Source organism: Pelodiscus sinensis, chromosome 6 (assembly GCF_049634645.1).
Source record: "Pelodiscus sinensis isolate JC-2024 chromosome 6, ASM4963464v1, whole genome shotgun sequence".
Lineage (NCBI taxonomy): Eukaryota > Metazoa > Chordata > Testudines > Trionychidae > Pelodiscus > Pelodiscus sinensis.
In genome coordinates, this window is record NC_134716.1 from 73,814,212 (window position 1) to 73,828,566 (window position 14,355).

The following is a 14,355-nucleotide window of genomic DNA, read 5'->3' on the forward strand; positions in this document are numbered from 1 at the left end:
GGACCTTGTCCACAATCTCCGCACTAGGCACAGGAAAGTGGCCGGCTAGGGCAGGAGAGCTGCCAGCCTGGCCACCCAGGAGCAGGTGTGCATGAAAATCAAGGGGGTCCACTGAGACCCCCGACCCTGAGCCCTGAGCTTACAATGGCCGTCCTGGGTCAGACCAAAGGTCCATCTAGCCCAGTAGCTGGTCTGCCGACAGCGGCCAACCCTAGGGACCCTGGAAGGGATGGACTGAAGACAGTGACCAAGCCATTTGTCTCGTGCCATCCCTCTCCAGCCTTCCACAAACTTTGGGCAGGGACACCACTCCTACCCCCTGGCTAATACCACTCCATGGACCCAACCTCCATGACTTGATCTCACGTCCCTTTCAACTCTGTTCTAGTTCTAGCCTTCACAGCCTCCTGCAGCAAGGAGTTCCGCAGGTTAACTATTTGCTTTGTGAAGAACAACTTTCTGTTACTAGTTTGAAGCCTGCTACCCATTCCTTTCCTTTGGTGTCCTCTAGTCCTTCTTTATGGGAACTAATGAAGAACTTTTCTGTATGCACCCTCTCCACCCAACTCCTGCTTTTAGAGACCTCTATCCTGTCCCCACTCCATCTCCTCTTTTCTAAGCTGAAAAGTCCCAGTCTCTTTAGCCTCTCTTCATATGGGACCTGTTCCCAACCCCGATCATTGTAGTTGCCCTCCCCTCTTCCACCCTCTCTCTTCCCCTCTCCCAACTCCTTTTCCCAGTCTCCCTCAGTTTTGTTCAATAAAGACAGATTCCATTTTTGAACACAATTGTCCTTTATTTTGTACATCAAGAAAAGGGGCTAGGGAAGGGTAAGTGGAAGGAGGTGAGGGAGGAATGGGCTGGCTCTGCGGGCTTCTGGGGGTGGAAGCTCTCCTGTAGCCCCTCAATTGCCCCCTCTCCCCAGATGGCAGCCTGCGGCAAGTGCAGCCGGGCTGATGGCCGAGTGGTGTGATGTGCCCAGTGTGGGTACTCCGGGCACTCCAAGCCAGAACTTCTTTGCAAGCGGGGCACCCCTTAGAACTGTGTGTCCGGGGTGGGGGTCGGGACCCTTTAAGCGCAGCCCTCGGCTTGCCTAAGACAGCATCTCCATGCTCTAAGTCCTCCTTTTATGCCCTGCCAGCACTGCTTCCGGCCATTCTTAAGCCCTGTTCAGAGTCCACTCAATGTGGACTTGCTAGTTCGAATTAGCAAAACGCTAATTCGAACTAGTTTTTAGTTCTAGACGCGTTAGTTCAAATTAGCTTAGTTCGAATTAACTAATTCGAACTAAGTTAGTTCGAACTAGCGCTGTAGTGTAGACGTACCCTCCGTTAGTAATTTCAAGATGGTCTCCGCTACCATGCATGATGCCCTCATGACAGTTAACAGATCATGCAAAAGAAGTGTGGGATTGATTTTTCCTTGATGCTGATGCTGGAGTACACAGCAAAGAATGGCAGCTGGAAAAAAAAAGGAAGCCGGAAGCCCCTGAGCAAAGTGGTTCCTGATGGGATGTGTTGCACTGTCCCAAGATACCCCACACTCTATACTGTGGTACCACAACATCTAGTGACCGATTGTGTCACCAGCGATAAATACTCAAAGTGCATTACTCCCACTGTCTATAGGGGAGTTCCCAATGAGAACACCAGCTCTTGAATGAGCGGCAAGTGTAAACACACTTTTGTGACTTTGCATACATTAAAAAAAAAGAAATGCAGCAACGCACTATAAAAGAATATATGGCAAGAGCAAAAACCTGATCAAAGTATAAACTTCCACCTCAACAGACTATGAAATGCAACAGAAAATTGATATAGAAAATAACAGATCTGATACATGAATTGTATTGAATATGAAATCAAATATAGTTCACTAAACACCAGAGCTTTCAAATAAATGAAAAAGTAGAGATCAATTGTGGTGCATAATAGCTGGCCTTCTAACAAATTTCCATTGTACTTACTACACCAGGAGAAAAAAATTAGGAGGGTATTCACAGAACAGAGAAAAATCATGCATGTATATTGAGTTTTTTCTTTTACTCATTTCCCAGGAAATGTGCAAAGTTAAATCTTTTATCAACATCCAAAATCTATGATTTTTTAAAAAGTGTACTTCATACTCTGGAAAGGTCCTGGACTGACAGTATTGGAAGTCATGAGAATCTCATATTTATCAAAAGAAGAGATAGAATAAAGTCAGTAAAATGCCTCGACCCTGATCTGGAGGTATAAGATCCCCCATTCAAAATTTGTTTAGGGGTCTGCAAATGAAAAAAAAAACCCTCAAAACCACTTCTCCGGTATTTGGAGAAGCCATCTCCATGATTATTCTGTAGTTTAGTTTGCCAGTCAGTGTCAAACATGAGTATTGGTTTTGAGATAAGAACCACTTTTCAAGCACCCAAAACATTGACACACACACCCGTCCTTGTACCTGTTTCAAGGGCACCCACTAACGTTTCACCTTCATGTAGCAGAGACCTATTGCTCCTTCCCTCCAAAGAAATGGTTTAGGCTTGAAGTCCTCCTTAACCTCATTGTCATTTCCCATGCAGATCTGACTGGGAACCAGTACGTGTGGTTAAATCTTTTCCAGTGGCTACAACAGTATATACCAGTAACCAAGCAGCTATCATATACCAAAGCACATTTATTCTCAGAGCAAAAGAATTACACAGAAAACATATGCAGAGCAATAAACAAGCCTATATTCATTTAAAGCTTACTAGAAGTCACTTTTAGGTCCACCAGAGGCTTTGATAGGGTTCAATCTTTCAAACATTACAACTGGGTTTGCTTTCCTGGTTGCTTGTTCATGTCAGGTTTCAGACTTGGAACAGTTGAGCCATTTCTTTATTTTATATTTTGGCCTTTCATCTCTTGCCTTCTATAGCAGATAATCACAGTAGCAGGCAATCCTCTCCCACAGTGGAAATCTCCAAAGGCTAGTTTTTGCATAGTTTGGGGGAATTTGCACTAATCAACCCCTGGTGATTTCAGATGTCAATGGAAACCCAATTCAAAACAAGAACTTTGGGAGCTACCACTTTGCGACAAGTCATGGACAAACAGGACAATTGTTCGTTCCATTATTTTTTGTCCCAACATGACAACCAGGCACGCTTCTCAATGATTAACCCTACCCTGCAGAAAGGGAGACTCCAGAGACAGGTATGTGCAAACTCTTCAGCAGGCATTCATACAAATCAATTAGTAAGATTCTAATTTCTTTTGAAAGAAAAATAATTTTTAATATGATGTGTATGCACCATGCACTGCATTTCTAGTTTCATTCCCCCTTTCAAAGGATATAGTGATGAAACACAATTCATGCTTAATTTGCTGGAAGACAAAAATGGCTTGATGATTAATTAAAGTTTTGTTTTGTGTGTGTGTGTGTGTTTTTTAAATACATCTTTTGTCAGTACCTAATATTTCTATCCTAAGTGTCTGCTTGGCTGAGCACTCTGATGCAATAACTTATTTCTTATCAGTGAATTTCACTCCAAAGCACAAGGCCTATGAGTTAATAGCAGTTGGGAGGGCTGCTGTTGGCCAAACCTAACACTAATAACTGGTGTTAGCAATGGCTGCAGGTGACACTCTACCTTCCTTTAAAGACAGCACAGGGTGAGATCTCTTCTTGATCTGACCTCAGAGACCACAAATATTTCAGCCTCTTCTTTCTTGTGCTATACTGGTTACCTAGAGTTGCAGGGGAGTGATGGTGGTGCGGGTACAATTCACTAGTGCAAGGTATTCGTGTTATAAGGTACATCTGCATTTGGAAGTAACCATGCAGGTTCATATCACCAGGCAGGGCCAGACTGAAGGCTAGACATGGGATTGTGCTGCTCCCTGGAGACATATGATTACATCCAAATCTCAGATTTGTTTAAGTAGTTCTATGGTTGGGAAGTAAAGCTTGACAATGTGACTGAAGTTAGATAGTTGTGTGAGTCTGCAGGCAGACCAAAACAACAGTTCCAAGAGATGTAATTGTTCTAGATATACCAGTAGCACATTAACACCACGACTCACTGCTCTTGGTGCATGAGAAGGGTTCACCAATACCACATCAGCAGAGGGCTGTATGGGTGGCAGCCTAGGAAGACTGAGTGGGACTGACACTCCCAGATTAACCCAAGCGTCTGAGGTACTTAATGGAGGGCCTCTCAACTCCCACTTCTTCTGCTCTGGGGGATGGAGAGAGGGCCCCTTTTGTTTCTGAGGGGTAGAGGTCACTGCTATCACCCCTGAGGGAAAGAAAAGCCTCTGCATTTTGGGGGGAAAAGGGTGAGCAGAGTCATGGCAATCTCTGTTTCATAATGCACCTAGAGCTCAGATTGCATTGATTTTGTCCATAGGTGAAATCCATTTGCTAAGATTAATAGTTTTCTTAAATGTAGAGCATGGATAAGAACAACAGAGAGTGTTAACTTCAAATGGCTCCTGCATTCCTCTCTTTCACTATTGTCAAAACAGGTCACCCTTAGGAAAAACCTTGTTCAACTATTGAAGATTATGAAAGTGGTGGCCACGTGGTCAAAATTCTAAGGCCTGTCTCCATTCTCACTAGCCACCTGCCGTTCAATACCAATATTCACTTTAATGTAAGATAGATGGTTGAACAGGAGAAGAGAACAAATAATGGACACAAACAGCCATATGAGGAAAAATGTGTATCTAAAGCTATTGATTTTGCATCTTTTCTTCTGTCCCCTGTTGCAGAATATTGTATTCAAGTTCCAGAAAGTGCCATTTATGTATTTTGAAGAGAAGAACAACAGATACAATGAAAAAGAGAGCATCTCAATGCAGTCCTTCAAAACGTCTGATAAGATGTTCAGAACATTTTACCAGTGAACCTAGTTGAGAAAAAGTTTTGAACTTCCACTATAGGACTAAACTAGTCCTGTATTGGAAGTTCAGAAATATTTCCACAATTGTCAGCTTCATGGTTGTTTGACTGAAAAAGCAGGAGTGCTGACTCAATTTCCCAATGATGCTTTGTGGAATTCTCAGGAAGAATAAAACAAATAATAATATTACACAACAGAAAACTCTTAGGGTACGTCTACACTACAGCACTAATTTGAACTAACTTAGTTCGAATTAGTTAATTCGTACTAAGCTAATTCGAACTAACGCATCTAGAACTAAAAACTAGTTCGAATTAGCATTTTGCTAATTCAAACTAGCATGTCCACATTAAGTGGACCCTGGACCGGGCTTAAGGATGGCCGGAAGCAGTGCCAGCAGGGCATCAGAGGAGGACTTAGAGCATGGAGATGCTGTCTCAGGCTAGCCGAGGGCTGCGCTTAAAGGGACCCGACCACCACCCCGGACAGACAGTTCTCAGGGGTGCCCTGCTTGCAAACCAGTCCTGGCTTGGAGTGCCCGGAGTGCCCACACTGGGCACATCACAGCACTCGGCCATCAGACCGGCTGCACTTGCCGCAGGCTGCCATCTGGGGAGAGGGGGCAATTGGGGGGCTGCAGGAGAGCTTCCACCCCCAGAAGCCCGCAGAGCCAGCCCATTCCTCCCTCACCTCCTTCCACTTACCCTTCCCTAGCCCCTTTTCTTGATGTACAAAATAAAGGACAATTGTGTTCAAAAATGGAATCTGTCTTTATTGAACAAAACTGAGGGAGACTGGGAAAAGGAGGTGGGAGAGGGGAAGAGAGAGGGTGGAAGAGGGGAGGGCAACTACAATGATCAGGGTTGGGAACAGGTCCCATATGAAGAGAGGCTAAAGAGACTGGGACTTTTCAGCTTAGAAAAGAGGAGATGGAGTGGGGACAGGATAGAGGTCTCTAAAAGCAGGAGTTGGGTGGAGAGGGTGCATACAGAAAAGTTCTTCATTAGTTCCCATAAAGAAGGACTAGAGGACACCAAAGGAAAGGAATGGGTAGCAGGCTTCAAACTAGTAACAGAAAGTTGTTCTTCACAAAGCAAAGAGTCAACCTGTGGAACTCCTTGCTGCAGGAGGCTGTGAAGGCTAGAACTAGAAAAGAGTTTAAAGGGAAGTGAGATCAAGTCATGGAGGTTGGGTCCATGGAGTGGTATTAGCCAGGGGGTAGGAGTGGTGTCCCTGCCCAAAGTTTGTGGAAGGCTGGAGAGGGATGGCACGAGACAAATGGCTTGGTCACTGTCTTCAGTCCATCCCTTCCAGGGTCCCTAGGGTTGGCCGCTGTCGGCAGACCAGCTACTGGGCTAGATGGACCTTTGGTCTAACCCAGGACGGCCATTGTAAGCTCAGGGCTCAGGGTCGGGGGTCTCAGTGGATCCCCTTGATTTTCATGTACACCTGCTCCTGGGTGGCCAGGCTGGCAGCTCTCCTGCCCTAGACAGCCACTTTCCTGTGCCTAGTGCGGAGATCGTGGACGAGGTCCACGATGTCCGAACTAGCCCAGGTGGGTGCCCACCTCTTGCGGTCTCGGGCAAGCTCCCGGGAGCCGCCAGCCTGGTCCCGGGAAGAGGGGGATGGCTGGGGGGCATCGGGTGGGTGGCTCGATCCGTGTCAGGTGCAGGGTCTGTTTCCTGGGTGCTGGCAGGCTTGCACCTGGCATGGGCACTGTAGCCAGCTCGTGCCCCTTTAAGGGGTCCGGGGCCGGGAGGGGGGCAATAGAGTTTCCCTGGTGTTGGCCAGAGTGGCCACCAGGGAAACCTGGGGAGGGCTAGCCTCCCACTAGTTCAAATTAAGGGGCTACACACCCCTTAATTCGAACTAGCTAGTTCGAACTAAGCATAATCCTCGTAAAATGAGGTTTTCCGAGTTCGAACTAAGCGCTCTGCTAGTTCGAATTAAGTTCTAACTAGCGGAGTGCTAGTGTAGCGCCTATGAAAGTTAGTTCGAACTAACTCTGTAGTGTAGACATAGGTATTAAACTCACCAGAGTAATTCACCAAATACTCACCAAAACACTGAAGAAGACTTCAGTGGGACTGAACACATTACAGACAGATGATGCTAGACTTTACCTGATTGAATTAACAAGAAACTTAAAATATACATGAACAAAATTGACAAGCAACTGTGAAACCTTTCCATTTCTAAACCAACATGACTCATCTCAAGTGCAAGGGTTAGATTGAATCCAAAATGAGGAAAACAGGCAGAAATGAGGCTGATGAAACATAAACCTGAGTTCTCACTTTTTTCTTTAGGATTTAAATATTGAAGATGCCAGTATTTACACCAAATATATTTCCTAAAGGAATAGCTATCAGTCTGTTGCATCAAAATTGTGGAAAATTTTGTAAGTAAGCAGAACAGCTAAATTCAGAATTTTTTTGCATTTTTAAGAGACCTGTATTCCTGCACCTTCAGCGCAGCATCAACCAAGCATGTTTTTAGCACATTCAGATTACTTTAGTCACAGCTTCTTAATAAGTGTGAAAAAACAAATAAATTGGTTAAAAAGTTCACTCATTTCAAAGGTCAGATACAAAAAAAATGGCAGGCCTAATTAGTTAATACCGTAGGGATTGAATTATTGTATTCTTGTGCTTCACATGTAGAATTGCAAAGTTTCCATTTTGGACAATGTATATGCCATTTTATGTGTAGGGAAATAAATGTTCTTCCAAGTGAATCCCCAGTTATGTAAAACCTTGGATACAGATGTGCTGTTGCAGGCCTGTTATATTGTGAGCTATAAGATCTGTCACTTTAGAAAAATATCTGGAATGTGGTTGGTTAATATTTTGTCTCACATCCATCCTTCAAATTTTAGTATTTTTTAAACTGTAATATAACAGAGTTAGTATTGTAGGAGATTCCAAAATCAAAATATAGGCCAATCCTATATCAGTTAGGATCTGTGCAGTATTTACTCTTAGAACTCTATATTAAAATACAGTGAGCCATAGTTGTAATTAATATGACCAGAATGAGATACATAAGAGTTAAATCTGAGCCAGTCCAATGGGGTGCAAGACTGATATATTACACAAAATCCTATAGTTTCATTTTAGTCTTTCCTGCAACATTAGCCTTAATACATGCTACTTTTAAAAAGCATTACAATTTGAAGAACAATACTAGAGAATAGCGGTCAAGAAGACCCCATTTTTTTTCTAAAAGTGAGACATCACTGGGCCACAACATAATACAGTCTAGCAAAAAATAAGAGCTGCTTAATATTCTAACATTAAATTCTCAGGGAAGATCCTTCCAGCTTCTTTTATATACAATCGATGGATTACTTAATACAAAAAGGTCAGACACCAGTTCCTTCACTCCTTCTCAAGCTCTTTAAATGAGTTTAGGGACTTAAAGGAAAAAAATGTAACCAATGATTCCTTGAGTTTTGATGTTGTAAATGTGCTATAATTTAGCTGTCACGTTTAGCCCAGATTACTCTGCCTTCACCTTGAGCAAAGCTGGTGAAATAATGACAAAACAAGTTTTTGAATATAACATGAATAAACTGACTGACTTTACTCCCCTACTATTTGTGAGGACATAAAATTTGTGAGTAATCAGACAAACTCAGCATTTTTGAAAATGTTAACAAATGCCACAAGCTACATTAATTTTACTCACAGTCATCTAAAAATTATGCTGTACATGCGGTCATTTAACAGATAATCTCCATTTGTTATTCTTCTGTTTAACAAGGTTCTAACCAGGAAGCAAAAATACTATCACATGTTCACCAAACACAGAACAGGAGTGCACGTCCCACCTATTTGACAAATGCTTAAAAGTAACAAATATATTTGCCATTGTGTTGAGCTCGGTTTGTAGACATTTCACAACAGATTTTTTTTACAATTAGCACCCCTTTTGAAATATAAATGGAATAATATAATTTCATTAGTTGAAGATGGAAAACAAACCATCTTTCCATACAAACCTGCCCCTGTAGTCCTGAAGTGCTGGGATAGGCACATGAGAGAGAGGTTGCAATTAGAGCTTCAGTCTCACCCTGTTAGACTTTCTGCAGCTGGGGATTATATTTTAGAATCAGTCAAATTTAGACTATTGAGTGAATCTGGCCTCTATTGTATTAGACCACTCCTTCATAAAGGCAGGCTATGATCCTGTATTGGGACACATCAGCAATAAAGCTAATAATACATTTGATTGTACTTTGTTACTTTCCAAGTTGCACTACTGTTCTGTAAACGTATTTTGCTAATAAATATTTTATAATTTATCTTTTGTAAAACACATACTACTGATATTTTAGATTTTCAAAGTTACATCATTGTTTAGATACCAAAAACCAAATGATTTTATCTGATTTGTCTAAAAGCTGATCATTCTGCTGGCTAAGATATCTCCCAGAAAGTGTAAAAGTACACTATCAGAGGGGTAGCCGTGTTAGTCTGAATCTGCAAAAGCGGAGAGGAGTCCTGTGGCACCTTATAGACTAACTGAAGTGTAGGAGCTTCTGCTCTCTTGGAATTCACACCTCCAGATCAGCTACTAGAAGTGGGCCTCATCCTCCTTGATTGGATCCACCTTGTCATCTCCAGCCTGATTCTGGCCTGCATATTTATACCTGCCTCTGGAAATTTCCACTACATGCATCTGATGAAGTGGGTCTTTGCCCACGAAAGCTTATGCTCCTACACTTCAGTTAGTCTATAAGGTGCCACAGGACTCCTTGCCGCTTTTAAAAGTACACTGTATACTACAGTTCCAGTACAGGACTAAAACAGTATTTTCAAAATTACACTAACATATATTCACTACATGAGCATGTGCTAAATATAATCCTCTCTCTGCTGAATTTCATGTTCAAAACAAAGAATAAAGGAATTTGGGGAGGGAGAGCAAATTGGAAAGAGAACCAGAAGCTCAGTTTCTCGGGATGCTGATGATCACTTTTTTGTTTTATGTGGCAAGTTTAAATTTCCCTGTGGCAGCAATTTAAATCTTTTTTTTTCTTTTCCTGAGGCTGCTTAAAAATTTAATTTAACTGAGGCTGTGTGCCTATGCTTTGTCATAGGAATTTCAAAAACTACTAATTTGGGGGCTGACCCTACTAACAGAGTATAGAAATTTAAACTTAATTAATCAGCTTCATTATAGAGTTACATGGGCTTTCTACAATTTACTCTTGTAAATATCTTTGCCTAAGTTACAGTGGATTACATTAGACATAGATGATTAAAAAGCAGAAATTCGCATTTGTATGGTGCATGTACAGTGAAACAAATGCGTAAATGCATATACACATGCAAACATGACAGACAGCTATCCAGTAAGACTACTTATCTTCTGAAGACCCATCAATCCACCTTACCTCTCTTTAATCCCAACACTTTCAAGTTCTCCAGATGCAGCCACCAATACCGGGGGATGGAAAGTGGACTCACTTCAGAACTTGGGGTATGTCTACAATACCCCCCTAGTTCAAACTAGGAGGGGTAATGTAGTCATATGGAGTTGTAAATGAAGCCTGGGATTTGAATTTCCCGGGCTTCATTTGCAATAAAGCCGGCCAGTGCCATTTTTAAATGCCAGCTAGTTCGGACCCCGTGCCGCGCGGCTACACGCGGCACGGACTAGCTAGTTCGGATCAGGCTTCCTAACGAGGTGTACAGCTAGTTCAGATTAAGAAGCTTAATCCGAACTAGCTAGTCCATGCCGCGTGTAGCCGCGCGGCACGGGGTCCGAACTAGCTGGCATTTGAAAATGGTGCCGGCCGGCTTTATGCAAATGAAGCCCGGGAAATTCAAATCCCGGGCTTCATTTGCAACTCCATATGACTACATTACCCCCCCTAGTTCGAACTAGGGGGGGTAGTGTAGACATACCCTTGTTCCATAACTAGTCTGAAGAGTCATCACAAAGCAATGCAACTCTTCGCTCCTCCTCTCTTCTGCAAGCCAAGAATATTAGAGTTTTGTGTAGGAACTGATGGTGAGCCAGAAATTATAGTGAGAGGTGAGCTCAATGTATGATGTTATAGAACATTCTCTTGCAGGTATACTATTGCAGTACATGTTGACCTCTCTAGTGTGGAAGCCTTAGAACGTGATCCATGCTGAACCAAAGAATTTCCTAGACCAGGGGAGATCAATAAAGAGTTCCAGCATGTCTCCATAGGTGCTGGGAGTAAGAATGAGGGGTGCTGCAGCACCCCAGGCTTTGCACCAATATGGCCCATGCTTGGTGGACCGACAGCCACAAAGGGTCCCTGCCACCAGCCACTCTGCCACTGGTTCTTCTGTTGCCTCAGTGGTCCCAGCTGCCAGCCCCTTGCAGCTGGGATCCTAGCTACTGGCTCCAGGTCCCAGATGCCAGCCCCCACCCAGGGTCCCAGTTTCCGGCTGAGGGGCTCTGCTCCTGGCTTGCAGTGCCTCAGCCTGTGGTCCCAGCCTCAGGCAAGGAAGGGGATGGACAAGGGCAAGGGTTGGGATCCCAGGCATCAGTAGCATCCCCAGAAGCTGGGACTTGTGACCTGCAGCTGGGACCTGGGCAAGAGGCTGGGGGGCAGGATTCCAGGTGAGACGCTAGTGGCTGGAAGTCTGGGTGACAGTGGGGTCACCCATAGACATAGGGGGAGGGAAGCAGAGAGGTAGCTTGGTACTGGTGGGCGATCTGTATCCACTAATTTTCCTCCATGATTGCTCCAGCCTCGAACACCCACAGAGTCCCCACCTATGCCAGACCATGAATGTTGCCAGGCCTTGGAATTCCAGATTAGAGAGGTTCAACCCCCTTTACTACAGAAGAAACCCCCTTTGCTATAAATGTAGTAATTTGTTTTGATCATTAATTTTCATGTCAAATTTAAAAAGAATTCCCTATGACAGAATCCTCAGCCATGTTCTCTGTCATCCCTTTAATCAGTGATGTGCTAGAGGGGATTCTTGGGGGCTCCTTGTAAGCCCTTATTAAAAATTACATCATCCAATTGAAGGGAAAATTTCCTTGCATCTGAAGGAATCCCCCTATTCTAGATTTTGCTATTGTAACTCTACCAAGGTATGTCTACACAGCAAAGTTATTTTGAAATAACAGCCCTCATTTCATAATAACTATCCTAGGGTATGTCTACACTACCCCCCTAGTTCGAACTAGGGGGGGTAATGTAGTCATACGGAGTTGCAAATGAAGCCCGGGATTTGAATTTCCCGGGCTTCATTTGCATAAAGCCGGCCGGCACCATTTTTAAATGCCGGCTAGGTCGGACCCCGTGCCGTGCGGCTACATGCATGGCACGGGATCTGACCTAGCCGGCATTTAAAAATGGCGCCGACTGGCTTTATGCAAATGAAGCCCGGGAAATTCAAATCCCGGGCTTCATTTGTAACTCCGTATGACTACATTACCCCCCCTAGTTCGAACTGGGGGGTAGTATAGACATATCCCTAGTGGCTACACAGCCATTCTGTTATTTTGAAATTAAATCGAAATAGAGGAGTGTTTATTTGGAAATTGGTAAACTTCTTTCCATGAGGAATAATGCCAATTTTGAAATTGCTATTTTGAAATAAGTGCTGTGTAGACACTTATTTCAAAATAGGTGGCCTCCAACCTTCCTAGGGTGCCCTGGTGGCCACTCTGGCCTCAGCCTAACCCTCTCTTTCCACCCCTCCCCAGAGCTCTTAAAGGGGTAGACTCTAGCCACAGTGCCTGTGCCAGCTCCAAGCCTGCCAGTCCAGAGCCAGCAGTCACTACCCCTCACCCAGTGGCCCCAAAACATAAGCCAGCAAGTCACTGGAAGCCAGCCCTCCACCGTTCCCCAGGAGAAGTCTGCCAGCTCCCAGGAGCCTGCCAGGGGCTGGAGAAGGTGGGCTCCTTCCTGGTCCAGAGTGGATATCGTGGACCTTATTCAGGTTTGGGAGAGATGCCCCCAACATCCATGATCTCCGCACTAGATGGAGGAACATGGCCATCTATGGCAGAATAGCTGCCGGCCTGGCCACCAAAGACCACATGCAAACCTAGGAACAGGTTTGCATGAAAATCAAGTTGGTCCGGCGAGACCCCCAACCCTGAACCCTGAGCTTCCCCTCCCCCTTCTTCCCCTTGCTTCCCCCTTCCAGCTCCCTCCTCCCAGGTTCCCCCCTCTCCTCTCCCACTCTCTCTTCTCCCTTCTCCTGTCTCCTTTCCCTAGTCTTACCAGAGTTTCATTCCCCCCCCCCCTCATTTTTGTTAAATAAAGAGAGTTTGTGTTCATGAAAATACATGTATTTTATTTGATATCAGGAACAGGGGTTAGGGAGGGGTAAGTGGAAGGACGTGAGGGAGGAATGAGGCACAAGCCCCCAGTGGGGCAGACCAGGGAGGCTCTCAGTGCTCCTCAGGGTGGAAGCTCTCCCGCAGGGTCTTCTGGATACTGACAGCTCCCCCATGGACCTCCTGGATGGCAGCCTGCAGAACGTGCTGCCAGGCTCGCAGCAATGTGTCCAAGAGAAGCACCAGAGTGCCCAGGGGCAGCTCTGTCTACATGTTGCAGAGTGCTGTGATGTCCCGAGTGAGGGCAACCAGAGCATGGCAAGACAAAATGCTTTGCTGTCCCTCAGTGAGGTAGGCAAGCAAGCAGGGAAACCTGAGAACTGGCTGTCCAGGGGGTGTCCCTTTAAGCACAGGCCTCAGATAGTCTCGGGCAACAGCCACACAAAGTAACTCCTGACCTGATGCCCTGCCAGATCTGGTTCCCGCCGGCCTTAAATGCAATTCAGTATCCATTCAGTTTGGACATGCTATTTCAAAATAGCAAAAAGCTATTTCGAAATGCATTTTGTGTGTAGATGCGTTATTTCAAAATAAGCTATTTCAAAATAACTATTTTGAAATAAGATATTTTGAAATAACTGTAGTATAGACGTACCCCAAGAGACAGGTTACACCTAAGGGTCTGAAATACTTCTGAAAACCAAATATTCTTCATTTAGAATGTCCACATTGTTTCAAAAAGGCTGATATTTTTAAGAGGAAGAAAAGATACCACTTGGTCACTTTTAGTGCACTATTAGCTAAAAGCACCCAATCCCATAACTTTCAGTTTCCACAAGTTGAATATTAAGCTGTACTTACAAACTCAGTAAATATATTTTTTCACAGAAATAAGTGCTATACTGGGGCCGTGTCCAGACTCAGGGGTTTTTTCGGGAAAAGTAGCCTTTTCCCGAAAAAACTTCCCCTGCGTCCAGACTCACGCCGCGTTCTTTCGAAATTATTTCGAAAAAACGCGGCTTTTCTTTCGATGGCAGTAAATCTCAATTTACGAGGAAGAACGCCTTCTTTCGAAAGTTCCTCTTTCGAAAGAAGGTGTTCTTCAATGTAAATAGGCCGTCTTTGAAAGAGAGCATCCAGACTCGCTGGGTGCTCTCTTTCGAAAAAGCGGATTTCTCTTTCGAAAGATCCGCCTGCAGTCT